This window comes from Dysidea avara, chromosome 9 (genome assembly GCF_963678975.1).
Source record: "Dysidea avara chromosome 9, odDysAvar1.4, whole genome shotgun sequence".
Lineage (NCBI taxonomy): Eukaryota > Metazoa > Porifera > Demospongiae > Dictyoceratida > Dysideidae > Dysidea > Dysidea avara.
In genome coordinates, this window is record NC_089280.1 from 13,620,085 (window position 1) to 13,630,233 (window position 10,149).

Genomic DNA, 10,149 nt, shown 5'->3' on the forward strand with positions numbered 1-10,149 from the left:
AATACTTGCCACAGCATATGATATGGCATAACCCAGTACTGTGCAGGGCACAGCCCAACTGGTTTACATTAGTGTTGTTTTAGTAATAGGTTTGACTTTAAGTTATAGCTGTAAATCAAAACTATAGTTAAAGTTTTAGTTTTATTTGCCATCTTCAAAGTTACAGTTTTAGATGTTAGATTTTTACAGCTTTAATTATCAACTTCAATACAGTAGTAGATTTGGAGGGGGGGGGGCACATGTCCTCCTCCTTTCTATACACATACTCTAATGGAACAGCTTTGTATGTATATTTATGATAATATAGTTTAAGCTCATAACTGAACTCATGACTGTCACTATTCCCTATACTTATAGCTCTTGATCAATGTGAACAGTATGATTTATTGCTATGATTTAGATATTTGTGCACAAAACTATTCTACATCAAAAATTTCAATCCTGAGTCACATAATTAACTATATATTTAGTTTCTGGGCTGTATACAGGTATTTGGCTATATCTGACATGCATGCTACAGAAAAAGACCATGAAATCTCATCATATGCACATTTGATGCCATATTTATTTAATGCTGCATGTATAGAAATATACTGTAGAATGAACAAGACATCAGTGCATCTCTTATGTTCATACACTGTATTAAAGATAAAGCCAGAGCAAATATATTGTTAACAATGATAGCATAAGCAAAGTTTGATCAAATACAGCTATGTAAAAGGCCTATAGTATCAGTGACAGTGAGTGCATGGTTGAGTAGTAATCAGCTCAACAATACATGGGTGGCCCCAGAAGCAACATCTACTGTAACTTGGTAGAAACACAGGAAAGGAGAAACAACAATAGTTAAAATATCTGGTCAAATCACTTGATATCCACTCAACTTTCACAATATACTGTCAGGACAGTTATTTTGCACACTGTATAATAGAGCAGTCAGAAATTCTAATAGAACAGTCATGCTGGTTAAAATACTCTAATAAAGCAGTCAGGTTCGCTTTAAGGAATATGATGAAGTATTTGATGAAGTATACCAATGGAAATCAATTATACAACTGTTCCAAAAAATGATTTGCTTCCTTATAGTTATTCAACTGTACAATGTGTAAAAATTCATTCATAAATTTGCATAAATTTAGTTACTTTCCTTAATCCGTGATTGCAACAATCTCTTTATCAGAATCATTGAATCAGTTTCCCTGCATATAATCATTTGTAAAAAACTTGAACTGAATATATAACTTTGATTATCACAAATAATTTTGTACATGTATAAATATTTTGTTCATACTGGTTCCCTGGATAAAATGCTGTCTGTCCAGTAATGAACTCAAATTATAAAAGTTTGTACATGATGTTGCAATGATTAATATGATATTATTTTTGTAAATTGAAGTTGACCTAATGTTATGCACAAAAAAGTTTGTTGGAAGAGAAGATTTACAGTGTGATTTGTTCCATACTTTAGTTTACCAGCTAAGCATTATACTGCAGATCTGCATCAATATTTGTGACTGTCTCTGGGAAAACCGGTCTTATTGCCCATTATAAGTATCGAGAAATGCCGGTTTTTACATGTACCAAATTTTCACACGTTTTACAACAATTTATTACTTTCCAGATCATCCACTGAAGAAGTAATCAACAGCTTAGTTTCTCATTTTTAGATAGTTTTTAACTGAGGTTGGCTGTATCAGGCAAGCTCCAAAAGGGTGGGAGTGGAGAGCCTGAAAGGTGGGCAAGATACTTTTTTAAAATTGAAGAGGAACGTGTTGAGATGAAGTAGGCCAAGGTATGGGTCATTCAAGGCTCAAAACTGGCTAAAATGAAAGGAAATTTACAGTACAGGTCATTGTCCAATACCATGGAGCTGTACAGCGACACACAGTCATCTCCTGGTTGGTCAGGGTTCCATCAAGATCCCTGACCACTCATACAGCTCGCCACTGTGCCAGCAAGCAAAAGCAGACCACTTTACCCGGTCAACTGTGACAGTGCAATTTGATAGTGCATTCATAAAGCTTTGTGTTTGTGCAACACAAAGCAAGCTGCAATATGTCATGTTTGTCAAAATCACTACAAATACCATGAATTATCTCCACACATTTCCACATATAGGCAATAGGCTATTATACTCAAAACTGAGCATTATGCTTTTATGCAGTACTCATAAATTACCTACATATTATGCTCTTAAGAGATGTCCAAACTTAGCTACCATAATTTGAAAATAAATTATTTAAATCAGAGCATTCACAATGATATTACAGTCTTCTTTTTACCTAGTTGCTGTATTAGGCCATTCCAAGTGGTATTGATGTTTCTGGTCCTTGTTGAATAAAAAAAATTGCATGGACAAGGTGGGAGGGTTTGGCCATTATGTCATTATTTACATCAAGAGTACATAATAACCCTCCCTATTTTTATCATGTACTCTTGTTTACATGCAAGGTAATGTGGTCAAATTTTACTTTTAAAAAGTATGAAACACTTAGCAAGTGGTAAAAATTGCAAGCAATCAGTAAGTACATAGTTGCAGTTACAAAACAGCAACAAAATGCGACTGGATCTGCCAAAACCGGTTTTATCGCCCAAGACAGGAAGTTTGATTTTTTCTAGATGTCCAAAATTAATGAATATACACATAATGCAGATCATCAAACTTTCTCTACAGTGTGTATAATTTTTTGTAACAGTCTATTATTACAAATGCATTAGAAAAAGTGATATCAATATAATTTATGTGACTGGATTTGCAAAGAGGGATTTTCCGCACACATCCTATTTGCTAACTTTGACAATGTAGATTGGAAATGTCTGCTGACTCAAAATTTGGTCAGTTGTGAGCACTAACATAGCTTAGTATAGATAGAGAAATTTCAGGGCTTTCTACATTTTGAACATGGAGTTTTGATTTTCTAAGTTCGTAGAATTGGATGTGTGTGGAAGACTCCTTTTTGCAATTGCATATGATGCTAAAACTTATCTTGGCACTTACACCCCACTTTTGTAAATCTCTCCTAAATGTTGCTTCTTTGTACTCATTGAATCAGAGTCCTACCTGGAAAGTACAATGGAACTGCAGTTATCCAAACACTTTGAGACCAGGGGTGGTTCATAAGTCTGAAAAAGTCTATGTCTCTGAAACTGTGCATAAATAACTTAAAATAGCATTAAAGAAACTTATCAGTATTTTCAACTACCTTAATAGAACAGTCACCTCACTAATAGAACAATCATTTCCATAGTTCAGTTAACCAAAAATCCGGATAAGTGGTGTGTACATAGCAGACAGTTTAGCCAGGCCTTGGTCCAACAATGTGTTGTGACCACACTACATGGATGCACATTGTTAATAGTGTATGCATACTAACAAATAATCCATTATTTACTCTTGATACAAAGTTATCACTCGGTGTACATATTATATGCATAATGGTAAAGCAATTGTAGAATTCAGAATGGTAGAAAGGTTTACAGAGCTAGATGTCTACAATCATATTTTAACCATCACAGTGACAGCTGTAACCAAACTGTCAGTCACTATAAGTATAGGTTATATGTTGACAACTTGACATATTGATAAAACCTCATTGTAATCCTAGAGATGGTGTCACTATTATGTGGAAATCTTTGATGTACAAACACATGTAGTTTGAATGCTGATTTGAGAATTAAAGCTTTTTGAGACCACAAAGAAACACTCCTCAACTTTCATAGTGCCCTATTATATAAATCAGTTAATTCATAGCAGTTTCAATTCCCTTCTATTCACTTTACAAAGGGATATGTACAAGAAGTCATGCTATTAAAACATTGGTTGGAATGTTAAGAAGATTCCAGGCTGTTTGACTTGCCAAGGCTGCTTCTGTGGGGCTAGTATAGTAGTCCATTCCGGTTGTCCAGTCCAGTACTAATGTTTGTACTGTAGCTACCAAAAACTTGTAAATGTGAAGAACTGCTTTTATACGTTCTTTATAGGACTTTGTTCCCTAGCTAATGCAGTTCGAATCCTGGGGTTGGAGGGATTTTTTTTCCTTACTTTGGCCCCTTTTCTGTTACACCTTATCAGTCAGTAAGTCAAGTCACTAGGTCTAAGTCCTTGAAATTAGGTTAGGTAATCCTAAGGCTGCAGCACATGTTGCTGTCAGACCTTCTGTGCTGGTCACTGTAAAACGCTAATAATAATAATAATGCATCAACCAATTAATATATACGCAAGCTTATAGATCAAGAGCCATCAATGGGCAGGGCCTATGTGTTTTAGCTATCCCTTGTCTAATTACTCATTATTAACAATTAATGTCTCACTTGGGGGCTGAAGCCCCCCCCCCCCCGGGATCCGCCCCTGTGGCATATAAAGTAAGCTAGCTAAAACTTGACTGAGTGCTTAACACAGTGATGTTGTACACTATACTGGAAGCCGGATCTAAATTTTTGGTTGCACTCATGATCAAGTTTAAAATGTTGCGTGAGACTTAGTAGATTTATGGGTGCCTTTCGCGCCAGCCGCTTTGTAACTATTATGATTATGATTATGATTATGATTAGATACTGGAAAGACAGCACTCAGTGCTGGTTACATCCAGGAGGGGGGGGGACCCTCAAAACAAAAAGGGGGTTAATTACAACAAATCTAGTCCAAAAATACAATTATTAAACTGTTCTAGTGACTCTGTAACTTCTTTGAAAGTTTACGCGCCTATAGCTATTGGGCGTTAATTTCAGTCGATTGCGTTGAATCTGAAAAGAGTCTTTACTTCAGGTACGTGTGTTAATTTGACTGGTGTGCATAGTACAGAAGTCGGGTGAAAGCCAGACTGGCCCATAGATGTCATAATAGCAGATCAGTATAAACCACAGGCCTGGCCCTTACCATAGATTCTCTCAATAGTCTATGCCCTAATACAGTGCATGCATGGCGTCAACGGCGCCACCTAGCTAGCCACGTAAGGCTGTGGATAAATGGCTACGTTTGATACTGTACCTTTTGTGCAGAGCAAAGTAAACTTGATCAGAAAAACCTAGAGTGTACGATGTTAGTGGGCGTGGCTTCGTATAGTCTTATATTATCACCGCTCAGTGCTCACGGTAGCTATCGCCTGCATAGTTGCATACTGGTCTGTTCACTTCTTCTACACTACTATTATAGGTGAAACACTACTTTGCTAGCTACCACCAATGGCAGTTCATCCTGGACACAGAAATCCAACATATGTGAGTGTATGGATTCTTTATTACATGACCAGACCTCTATTTCAGTACAGTTAAGCTCCAGTACAGAAATAGAGGTACTATTGTGATAATTATGAATAATAAATTGTCCATGCTTCACAATTGAAATAGAAATCTGGCCATGGTAAACTATAGGTATAGCTATATGTTTGTGCTAGTCTCACATAGTCAAACTTTGTACATGTGTGTGTTACAATATCCTCTTGATGCATGTAGTCACAACCTCAGGGTGACCTTCCTTTTTGTGCACTGCTATAGGGACACACTCACTTTAAAGTTTATTTTGAGACCAATTTTCCATTGTGACTGGATTGATACTGTTATTCATCTGTATAACGCTGTGAAATAGGCTGAACAAAGCAGCATAATGGACACTTAACTTTTGAGTTAGTAACTGATAGTTGGGACACTCATTCAGTCGAAAACATTACCTCTGGTGCCAGTATGTGTGGGTTAAGGCCACTCCAAATGAGACTCTAGTTTCTCGTCCTCCGCCCGCATCACATCTAGGCACCCGCATTGCATGTCAATATTGTCATTCTTTTTCCAAAACCACTTCCTGTGCTGCTTTCTGAAAACTTCTCATAGAGCCTTTATTTTGCATTGCTAAAAAGCACAATGAAACCTAAAAATGAATGGTTCTGGTGGTTGATAGCTTGCAAAGAAGCCATTTTCATGACCTTGAAATCCTCTCAAGATCGAGATACTCTAAAAGAGCAGTCACACCTCTAATAATGAATAATGATAATAAGCCTCCTGCCCGCATCAAATAATGAAAACACCAGGATGGGAAACTACAGTCTCATCTGGAGTGGCCTAACCAGTCATAATAATAATGTTACACCCAAAAAAACAAACAAACAAACAACAAGTATAAGGAAAAATTAAGAATTTTAATTTAATAAAAAAAGTTCAACATAAAAAAGTAGGGAAACAAAGGAGGTCACCAACACCTGCAGATGGACATTTCAGTCTATACCCATGACAGAATTAGGGATTACATGTCTAGTAATTATCTGTAGGTGTAGGTGACCTCCCTTGTTTTCCTACTTTTTTCTATGATCCCTCATCAAACTTAAAATTCTTAATTATATAGATTACTTAATTGTAAAGCTTACTGAGTATAGTGTTATAAATGGAATCAATAACTTTACTGATACGTTCAGCTCTGGACAAAATGTGTGCCAGTCCACATCAAAGGCTTTCTCAACCACATCAAAGGCTTATTATAAGTTGAAAGAAATTTTAAAGACATAATAATTATTACTACTAAGTTGAAAGTGAATTCACAAAAGTTTAAAAAGTACTTTAAAGTGTCACATAATAGTTGTAACATGTGCACTTGTGGTCTACCTGTTGTGTCTACCTGATATACTTCTATAGTCCTTGGGCCTACAGTCCACGGCCTTCAGGTAGAAATATCAGGCTGACCACTTGTGCCCATGTTACAGCTATAATGTGGCTGCAGTATTAGAATTGTATAATCAGCTGCTTTATTAGAATCGATTGCTATTGTGTTAGAATATTCAGTACTTTAAAGCTGGTATTACAAAACATAATTAAACAACAGAATGTAATAGCTGTAGCACAATTATTTGTTGAATCACTTGTGTTGCACAGAACAAATTTTTAGGCATAAAAAGAACTTGGAATAAGGTCATGGCAAATTAATCTTATGTTTCACTGAAGCAGTGAGTCAGTAATTTAGAAAGCCTAAAGTAAATAAATATCATAAAATCTCTCAAAAAGTGTGCTAATATCACTGAAGATTGTATTCTTTGAATATTGTGATAATTTTGTAATATATAAAGCAAATGGGTGGGAAATAGAGATCCTTTACTTTATTTCAGAAGGACTTTGCTCCTGTGTCTAAGAAGATTGAGATGCTCTAAAGAGTAGTCATTTACAGCGTACACTTAGTCAAGTGCAGTTGGAATAATTTTGCTTTTATTTCGACTTGCCAGGTCTATACTGGGTGGCATAATGCCATTGGAACATAACATTACCTTGGCTTGGCCTAATGTTGGAAAATTTAATCATAAACTTTACATCTAGTGTGATAAAAAAATCGTCTGGATATGTCCCTACATTGTAAGGATACACATATACATTATGTGGTCAGTACTTAATACACTGTTACTATAGGAGGAGACAATAAAATTATACACTTTACTAAGAGAAGGTGATGTTGATGGACTAACTACCATGTACAAGGATAACAAAATTGATCTGAGTGCTAACTTGGATGTAAGTATGTTTGTAATATGGTCATCATTACATGTAATATCATTTGTAAGATATAATGTTACATAGCTATTGTACTGTCTAGCGAAACTACAATCAAGGGAATGGGCTTGCCAAAATCAATGTGGAAAAAAAGACCCTGTTGAGTTTGGAAGGGTGGAGGAAAGTTGGGAACAAAAGTGGCAGTAAAACTTTTCATTGTTTTTATTTTACTCAATTAGGTAGGGGACCCACTGCTCATTGATTCCAGAATAATTGTGTATACTATCAGGGGAGGATCCAGGGGGTTCTGAAGTTTTCAGAAACTGATCAAGTGTATTCAGGCATTTTGCATTGATTTGCAAAGTTATCTAAGATTCAGATCAAAATACTCATCAACTACCCTAATATAACATTCACAATAAAGCCACCTACTTTACTCAACACAATAAAAATAGTCCAAAAATATTCTAACAATGTCATCCTTCAAGATTTTTTGGTGAAAACTGTTCTTAGAACATCCGAAATGCATAATTTTCAAAATTTTTCTTGGGGGAGCATGTCCCCTAGGCTCCCTCTGTGTATGCAACAGAAATTTGAAACCAGTAACCTAAATCCCTGGAGTTTCCCTTGGTATACTTTCTGTAGAGTATTTAACAAGGGAGTATCATTTAGGCAGGAATAGAAGTGAGGAAATGCTACAATACACATGATGAACAAACTATTGTTATGCATTATTATATGTACCAATTGAACCTCCTCCTCCAATTGTACATGTATGGTAGCTATTAGAATTAAGAACGTTTAGTTGCAACTGTGCATGTATACATATGTGGAGCCTGAAACCTGAGGTGACCAATGGAGTATAATAATAACGAATAGCTATTAAAATGAATAAACTAGCTACAAAAAGTATTCCAATTAACTACTTTAATGGAACAATGATCTACCATCAGACAACTGATTTATAATAGCTCCGCTGTAGAGTATATTAGAAAAGATTAAACTGTCATGTACATTATGAAAGTACAAGCATGTGATCAAGTGATAAAAGTTCAAACTGTCATGAATATCAGTTTGCTTTTGTAATTAATAAACTTGCAATTCCAGATTTCCAAATCATTTTAGTAGAAGGACACTAAAACCAATGTTGAAGTTAACTGTTTTTGTACTTGACGTATATGCTTGATACAATTGATGCAATTGTAATAATAATAATATGTTCTCTTATATATATGATGCTCCTTCCGCTGTGGACATTGTAGGATGTAAGTTTTGACATGGATGTAAATGATTATAACTGATTGATTAGTACATGTGTAATATATGCATACAAATGCCCTCATCTTATGTAGATGATGTCAATTGTTTTAATAGTTTGACAGTGTTTCAGGCTAATTGCAAGTCAAAGTTAAAAAAGAAAACACAGTCCTATATACGTATGATCATCAATTGATACTAAACTTTATTTGCTATATATACTAGTATGTACCTGTAATTGGAAAATTGTAGGATTTGGGGAAAATTACATGATGGTGTTTAATACATATTATTATGTATGCAAATACTTTATCCTTTTATGGTTAATTCTTCTGGAACTCAATGATACAGGTTGTAAGTGACTGTAATGTACATAGTGTGTGTATATGTATTGTACACTTACTTACATCATCACCCACCGCCAGTGCATGAGATTTTAAAGTCACGTGGTGAATAATTCGGAAACTCATGTGATGTCTGAGAAATCATCCCATTTGATGTAGAGAAAATTCCAGATCTGTCATTAGCACCTTTTTTTGGAGCATTATTTGCTTGTATTTTATAGCCCACAGCCAGTGTTGGGAGTAATGCGTTACATAAGTAACGCGTTACATAATATTATTACTTTTGTGGTAACAAAGTAATATAACGAAATACGCTATGAAAACAGGTAATATAATGCAACTTACAAACGTAACGCGTTACCTAAGTAATATAATTACTGTAACGAGTCTAATATGACGTAATATTATTACTAAAAGTAACGAAGTTACTAATCTCGTTAGTAATCCTCTGAGTAACGCCTAACCACAATGGAGTAACGAGGCCTATTGAATGAAGCTTATTCACTAGCTTCTTACTTATAACCAAGATTTGTACATTGTCCAACAACGCAATCATGTCACGTGATAAGGTGGTAGTTTCACACGTGACAGCTTGAGGCTGTGGACACAAAGTAATATAATATGTAATATTATTACAGTTACTTTATTTTATGGGTAATATGTAACTGTAACTAAATAGTTCTGTTGCAAGTAATATGTAATATGTAACTAGTTACTTTTACAAAGTAACTTGCCCAACACTGCCCACAGCAAACCTTGTGCAGTACACTAGCAATCCCAAACTTAATGGAAAATCCCACCTGGATATGGCTGCTTTATAAAAAGCATTGATGTATACCTTTAAGCAAGTTATGTAGCATTTTAGTAAACTGCATACACAATTTTCATAGCTACTGAACTAATGTATTTTAATACTTCACAGTTACAAGTGCATTATGTGATTGGGTCTGGGAGCTTATCACCCATGATAGCAGGTTTGATTTATCACCATGAACACAAACTACGTACATATCAAATTTCACTGTCATAATCAACCAGGTTTGAATGGTCTGCTTTTGTTGGCTACTTATCCAAAGCCTAGTGGCAA

General features: G+C 35.3%; 1 long non-coding RNA gene across 1 annotated transcript; it reads left to right on the top strand.

Annotated features, from left to right (window-relative positions):
- The first annotated feature begins 4,697 nt into the window (after positions 1-4,697).
- Positions 4,698-7,483, top strand: LOC136266397 (uncharacterized). Its single transcript, XR_010706102.1, has 3 exons — positions 4,698-4,765; positions 5,153-5,217; positions 7,381-7,483. It is a non-coding gene; the product is annotated as an uncharacterized lncRNA (long non-coding RNA).
- Positions 7,484-10,149: the final 2,666 nt, after the last annotated feature.